The sequence below is a fragment of the Schistocerca cancellata genome, chromosome 6 (genome assembly GCF_023864275.1).
Source record: "Schistocerca cancellata isolate TAMUIC-IGC-003103 chromosome 6, iqSchCanc2.1, whole genome shotgun sequence".
Lineage (NCBI taxonomy): Eukaryota > Metazoa > Arthropoda > Insecta > Orthoptera > Acrididae > Schistocerca > Schistocerca cancellata.
Window position 1 is genome coordinate 720,079,333 of NC_064631.1, and position 7,934 is coordinate 720,087,266.

A 7,934-nucleotide genomic window follows, 5' to 3' on the forward strand; every position below is an offset into this window, starting at 1 on the left:
TGGCACCAGTCATTAAATATGGGCACAGTAACTCAGGTGGACGATGGGGAGACAGGAAACTGAGGGCGGTATTTCTGAAGCTTTCGAATGAAGGAATTTATAGGGAACCCCGGAGTTCACAGTCGTAGTGGGTAGCCAGTTATTTTAAACATGCCCCCTCCGATATACTTCACGAATACCTTAACAACCACACCGCGATGTTCCGTTACTAATGTCAACTCACCCGTGTTCTTAGTATACAACCTGGCATACGGAGACAAAATTCTTTTATTGTTTATTCCTACTTCTAGTTTTCGGACCATTTAATAAGTTTGGCACATTTCATTTCCTCTTTGGCTGATCAGCGAAATGAACACTTTCTGCCGTCAATTTTCATAGCATTAATATATATCACGAAATGCGTGACACCCAACTGTATTAATGTTCTTTCATTACTACCGGTTTCGGTATTGTACCATCGTCTAGCTATCTGTACCAAAACAAATAAAGCTAAAAAAAATGCACAAAAACTAATAAGTTGTATGTAGGTGGAATATAAAGTAATGCTCACGAAAAGCTCAATTATTAATCACATGTCATATCACGTATCAGCACAGCAATCCATACAATGCACGTCCCATCTACACTGCTACACAAAAATCGGAAAACCAAAAGATTGTGTGACCCATCACGAACGTCGCACTTGGCTTCATTTGTCTTTGTACGTGAGGGACATTATTCAGCAGTAGCAGCACATACAGTGGTAACAGCATCGTTCGATATGGACGTTTAACCGAGACGGAGCTGAACTACGGGGGCGTATAAACACGAGTGCAGCGTTTTCAAAGGAACCATCTCGACCTGCAGTTGAACCGGTTATAAGCAAACAGTGGAAGACTAAAACGAGGTTGACTGGATGGGACTTGAGAGTTGCTACCTCTGAAGACAGCTGCCCTGTTTTAAATAATGTGCGAACCTGTAGTCCAGATGGATAGTTCCTTGCGTATACTTACATGGATATGGTGTCTGTTCTTTCGGACATGTCTGAAAGAACAGACATCATATCCATGTAAGTATATAGTTCTGGCAATACCGGCCATGACCCGAAGGCTTACCGGACTTGGTAAGAATGTCTTCCACGAGTAATGAGTGTGGTGGGGTGGGACACTACGAATGTAGTGTGTGGACATACAAGGTGAGAATGTGAGTCTCGCGGGAGGCGTGCGCGAGATAGTCCCTGCAGTCGCACTATCGTGTGTGCCCTCGGTGGCTCAGACGGATAGAGCGTCTGCCATGTAAGCAGGAGATCCCGGGTTCGAGACCCGGTCGGGGCACACATTGTCACCTGCCCCGTTGATTCTTTACAGACGAATGGAAAACTAGTAGAAGCCGGCCTCGGGGAAGATAAGTTTGGATTCCGTAGAAATACTGGAACACGTGAGGCAATACTGACCTTACGATTTATCTTAGAAGAAAGATTGAGTAAAGGCAAACCTACGTTTCTAGCATTTGTAGACTTAGAGAAAGCTTTTGACAATGTTGACTGGAATACTCTCTTTCAAATTCTAAAGGTGGCAGGGGTAAAATACAGGGAGCGAAAGGCTATTTACAATTTGTACAGAAACCAGATGGCAGTTATAAGAGTCGAGGGACATGAAAGGGAAGCACCGGTTGGGAAGGGAGTAAGACAGGGTTGTAGCCTCTCCCCGATGTTATTCAATCTGTATATTGAGCAAGCAGTAAAGGAAACAAAAGAAAAATTCGGAGTAGGTATTAAAATCCATGGAGAAGAAATAAAAATTTGAGGTTCGCCGATGACATTGTAATTCTGTCAGAGACAGCAAAGGACTTGGAAGAGCAGTTGAACGGAATGGATGGTGTCTTGAAGGGAGGATATAAGATGAACATCAACAAAAGCAAAACGAGGATAATGGAATGTAGTCGAATTAAGTCGGGTGATGCTGAGGGAATTAGATTAGGAAATGAGACACTTAAAGTAGTAAAGGAGTTTTGGTATTTGGGGAGCAAAATAACTGATGATGGTCGAAGTAGAGAGGATATAAAATGTAGACTGGCAATGGCAAGGAAAGCGTTTCTGAAGAAGAGAAATTTGTTAACATCGAATATAGATTTAAGTGTCAGGAAGTCATTTCTGAAAGTATTTATATGGAGTGTAGCCATGTATGGAAGTGAAACATGGACGGTAAATAGTTTGAACAAGAAGAGAATAGAAGCTTTCGAAATGTGGTGCTACAGAAGAATGCTGAAGATTAGATGGGTAGCTCACATAACTAGTGAGGAAGTATTGAATAGGATTGGGGAGAAGAGAAGTTTGTGGCACAACTTGACCAGAAGAAGGGATCGGTTGGTAGGACATGTTCTGAGGCATCAAGGGATCACCAATTTAGTATTGGAGGGCATCGTGGAGGGTAAAAATCGTAGGGGGAGACCAAGAGATGAATACACTAAGCAGATTCAGAAGGATGTAGGTTGCAGTAGGTACTGGGAGATGAAGAAGCTTGCACAGGATAGAGTAGCATGGAGAGCTGCATCAAACCAGTCTCAGGACTGAAGACCACAACAACAACAACAACGTTGATATATATCAACGCCCGTCAGCAGCTGAAGGTATTAATATAATTATAATTTCAATCTAGTTACTTGCGTGTTTGCTAAACGACCTCTTCCTGACGCTACAAAGGGATGGATGGTTAAACAAAGAAAGAACCACGTCGCTTCTAAAAAAAAAAAAAAGGAACTGTGGCTGATATAGTTACGTTGACGAGAATGTCGAGGAAAGTTTATTGATGAGGAGAGTAGAAAACGCTATAATATAGGCGGGTACGTGTGTTTTTAGTGAAAACCGTGAACGCGAGACGAAATTACGACCGTAACGTGTTACACATACGACGACCAGAAACTGTCTGAAACGCCCCTGGCAGGCTGCTTGAACATGGACATGTGACGCCCCGACTGGCTAACTTCAATGCGAAATAACTAGGAAATGGCACAAAGTAGCAATTTTATTCTTAAAATTTGTATCTCAGTACTGACTGGAGAATGCTACAGCATCGTAACACAGGGTGGCGCGGGAGGAGTGATCAATATTTGGGAATATGACAGGAACGATCATTCGAAGCAAAAATGTCTAGTCAACATGGCCTCTAAACTGCATACCAGGAACTATGATCACTTGTTCTTCTTCGCTGCTGTGAAACGCGTCTCTTCTACTGAACACTACTTCATCTAGCCAGGCGAATGCTGGCAAAAGGATTTGATAACGTTAGGAACAGTTTATATTGGTCATCGTCAGCTTGTCACCAGGACAGAGGCTGCCTGCAAAAATAACTACGACTCTCGTCACTGTATTTTACTTCAACTATAACACAGCTAAACACCCAGAACAACTTTAGAGAAACTAAGTCATTACGTCACTCTGAAGCCAATGGCAATATCTCATATGATAGATTTACTCCTCTCCATCGTCCCTGCAAGTTTGTACAGCATCACGGATTTAAAGTTATTTCAAAAACGAAGTCATTACGTCCCTAATCTCATATGATGGATTTACTCCTCTCTATAGTCCCTGCAAGTTTGTACAGCATCACGGATTTAAAGTTATTTCAAAAACGAAGTCATTTCGTCCCTAATCTCATATGATGGATTTACTCCTCCTCATCGTCCCTGCAAGTTTGTACAGCATCACGGACTTAAAGTTATTTCAAAAACGAAGTCATTACGTCCCTAATCTCATATGATGGATTTACTCCTCTCTATAGTCCCTGCAAGTTTGTACAGCATCACGGATTTAAAGTTATTTCAAAAACGAAGTCATTTCGTCCCTAATCTCATATGATGGATTTACTCCTCCTCATCGTCCCTGCAAGTTTGTACAGCATCACGGACTTAAAGTTATTTCAAAAACGAAGTCATTACGTCACTCTGAAGCCAATGGCAATTTGGAAACGCGCACTCGCTTGCGCATCCATGCTCACTGGAACGTGTTTGCTTCTGTTATCGTATACTTTGACCTGCGACAGTTTTCACTTTTAACCGTGATACACCTCGTGTAGATGTATCGCAGCTGTCAGCAACGCTACGCAGGTGAGTGAGGGGTGAGAGCCGGTGCGTACCTTGAGCAACAGGTGCAGCGGCGGGCTGATGGCTAGTCGCGGCTTCTTCTTCCTCCTGCGCGGCGCCAGTCCACACAGCAGGGAGGTGAGCCACGGCATCTCGGCGGCAGCCGGCCGGTGTCACATCACACGACGCCGCGCCGGCGCGGGAAGAAGAAACCGACGCTGCGAAGCGACGCCACGGACTTGGGACACCGCAGGTGGCTGTCGGCGGTAGCGCGTCGGCTCGTGTGCACTTAACGACGGCGCGCCGCACGCCGCCGGTAGCAATACGTGCCGGCCTTCCGGACTTCACACCGAGAGAGCTCAGTGACCTGACCGGCGCCCCTCCGGGAGTAGAGTGACTGCTGCAGCTGTCTCCTCTCTTCAGAGTGGCGGTGGATGATTTTTCAGAACGGATCAATCAGCTCTGTGGAGCAGCTTCCGTCAAACGTGTTCGTCACCTCGAAAGCAGTCGTATTTCGAAACACTTTGCACGCTTCACCGGTGGATCACGTCCACAGTCCGCTAGTGCACGTAACTTACTGGTAAATTTGCCGAGAGGCTGGTACTTGTCGCTAGTTCGTCTTCCTGTAGATGTTGCTAATACAAAGTCCAACTTTTTGACAGGTCACTTTAGACGCTTCACCGGTGGATGACGTCTACAGTCCGCTAGTGCACGTAGTACTGGTAAATTTGCCGAGAGGCTGGTACTTGTCGCTACTTCGTCTTCCTGCAGGTGTTGCTAGTACAATGTCCAACTGCAGCCAACTGTGTGACAGGTCACTTTAGACGCTTCACCAGCGTATCACGCCCACTGTTCGTTACTGATGAATTTGTCGAGAAGTTTCTACTCTAAAAATACTTCGTCTTCCTGTAGTTCTTGCTGGTGGTGTGTCCGCTTGGAGCCAAATCCTTTGACAGGTCGTTTTCGGAGGGACAGAACCACAGATATGGCTGTGGTCCTAATCTGTTGCCAGTGAAGCTGATTACCGATGACGCCTGTAAAATTGGCACCCAGTCAGTCTTTGGATAGGTCGTTTCCTGTTCAGCTTTTTGCTGCTGCTACTGACGATGTCGCGTACAGTGTCTGTCAGTACGATATCCACACAGATCTAGGCGCTTGGTAGGTCGTTTACAGTTCGACGGAATCGGCAGACACGGTCCGAGTTTCTGTTACCGGCGAGATCGACTGAAGAATCGCCAGTAGTAGAGTAGTTGTGGTACAGGATGAAGGTTAGTTTGCTAGGCACACAATATTAATGATGACGATCTTCGATTACGAGAAGATACGTCCAACAGCTACTGTGTTTCTAATCTGCAGAGCTCGTAAGGGGTGTCCGGTTCGGCCGGCGACGAACGCGACCGGGTTACCGTGCTCCGGAGTCGCTCTCGCGACGCCTAATGAGACAGCGGGAGGTGTGGTGCGGCACGGGCAGGCGTGTCGCGTGCGCACGAGAGCTCGCTCCGCGCGCGTCGGAGCGGTGGCAGCGACAGACTGGGGCGCGGCGGAGGACTCGCCCGCCACTGGGGCCCCCCGGCGCCGCGCCGCGGGCGATGGCTGCACTAGCGTGCTGGCGCGCCGCTCTGCGCTGCACCACAGTCTAACATAACAGTCGCGACACTCACTACTGTAAAAGTTGTTGCCGTTTGACAGATGGAGCGACACTCGCGCTCCAAGCGGCGTGTAAGGTGAACGTCAGACGCGTTGTAAGCATAATGTTTGTTTACAATCATTTCCTACGTAATTTCAGAATTATTCGAGTTATTTTCTTGCCTCCAAGAGTTTGTTTAGTATCGGAAGGCATATATGTTTCTATTAATGATTCTAAAATAAGCGCAAGTATGGACAAAAACCATGAATAGAGTGGCAAGCTACAACACATTCGTGAAGAAACACTTGTGACATTGGACAGAATTGCAGCTTACCACGTTGATATCAAAAGAATATAAACAAACAGATTCACATGTAAGAAGCACAGACATGTACCTCTACATGCAAAAGCGATCGACAGCTCGTTTATCGTTCTGTAGGCCTACTGTGTGTGTGATTGTTGCCTGTCGCCACAAGTACGACCTTAATCTTTATATTATTCAAAATGGCTCTGAGCACTATGGGACTCAACATCTTAGGTCATAAGTCCCCTAGAACTTAGAACTACTTAAACCTAACTAACCTAAGGACATCACACACACCCATGCCCGACGCAGGATTCGAACCTGCGACCGTAGCAGTCCCGCGGTTCCGGACTGCAGCGCCAGAACCGCTAGACCACCGCGGCCGGCTATATTATTCAAAGTGGGTAAAGCAACTGCCAAATAGTGGCAGAAATATGCTGAAAACATTATAATGAGCTGATTACATTACATTTCACGAAAACCCAAATATTTGAATAATTTTCAAACAAGCTGTCTGTAGGCATTTTCATTGTCCCGTAATAGTTTCGCTCGATCTGCACATTCTGACACTTCACACGCTTTTGTAAGACAGGAACAGCTGCACTTAATCTAACCACTTTATCGTCAAAGCACGTCTGTGGTGACGATTCGCACGAATCTGGCACTGATACGTGGAGAGCTGAACTGGCTGCTTCTGTGTCATACGACTGTTTTACAGCTTTAGATTGACTGTCGAATCTTTGTGGCAGTTTCCTCTTCATCGTCAGTTGAGGTGGCTTATTTAGGATGTCAAACAGTGTGGGTACTGCATTCCACACGAGTCTGTTATTGTCTGCGTTCATGAACTGGTTTTCTTCGAAATGTAGCGGACAAAACCTAATATTATTATGCAGGTAAACTGGGTCTTTCTTCATAAGGTCTTCTCGTCTGCTATTAACAAGCCATTTTCTGCTCCTAAAACGATACATTCATCATTTATACACATATAGTTTTCAAGTGAATCCTGACGATACAGTTTAGTAACATGATGGTATATACCTCTCAGGATCCTTAGGAAACCTAAAAGAGACAGCTGTGGTGTCTCCTTCCTGTTGTTGCCGCAATTTATTGCGCTACCATTGTATAAATGAAAATAATCAATCACTATTCGCTTTCACGATCGCGCCGAACTCACAGTTCAACCTACCCGCCGCTTGGGGCGCTGCTCGGCTGCTGGCGCAGTAGGCAACAAAATCGAGGCGAAGTGTCGCGACTGTTATGTTAGGCTGTGGCTGCACCGAGGCGGGGACACGCCCGCCGGCGGGCCGCGCTGCGCTCCGCTGGCGCCAGGACGAGCCTCTTCCGGCAGCCCGCCTCCACACCGGCTGCTCTCCACCTCCCGTCTAACTTACGACCTCGTCCTCTATACAGGCGATTGTGCGGCGCCGTTAGGGCAGTCACGCTTGGGCTTCACAGCGGAGCCCGCCATCCGTGTCCCGAAAATTCAGCCTGTCTTCAAAAACTTCATCCCCTTCACGTTGAACTGTTATTTACAACGCTGCGGCTGTATGTGGAGTAAGCGAAACAGGAAATTTCCTGCATCGGTGATACTACCCTTTAATTTCTTTAATAATTTCCGTTCTCTCCCAAAGAAAGCAGGTGTGGACAGATGTGAAAATTACCGAACAATCAGTTTAATAAGCCACAGCTGCAAAATACTAACACGAATTCTTTACAGACGAATGGAAAAACTAGTAGAAGCCGACCTCGGCGAAGATCAGTTTGGATTCCGTAGAAATACTAGAACACGTGAGGCAATACTGACCTTACGACTTATCTTAAAAGAAAGATTAAGGAAAGGCAAACCACGTTCCTAGCATTTGTAGACTTAGAGAAAGCTTTTGACAATGTTGACTGGAATACACTCTTCCAAATTCTAAAGGTGGCAGGGGTAAAATACAGGGA

General features: G+C 46.1%; 1 non-coding gene across 1 annotated transcript; it reads left to right on the plus strand.

Annotated features, from left to right (window-relative positions):
• Nucleotides 1-1,238: 1,238 nt before the first annotated feature.
• On the plus strand, nucleotides 1,239-1,313 carry Trnat-ugu (transfer RNA threonine (anticodon UGU)). The gene has a single exon. It is a non-coding gene; the product is annotated as a tRNA-Thr (tRNA).
• Nucleotides 1,314-7,934: the final 6,621 nt, after the last annotated feature.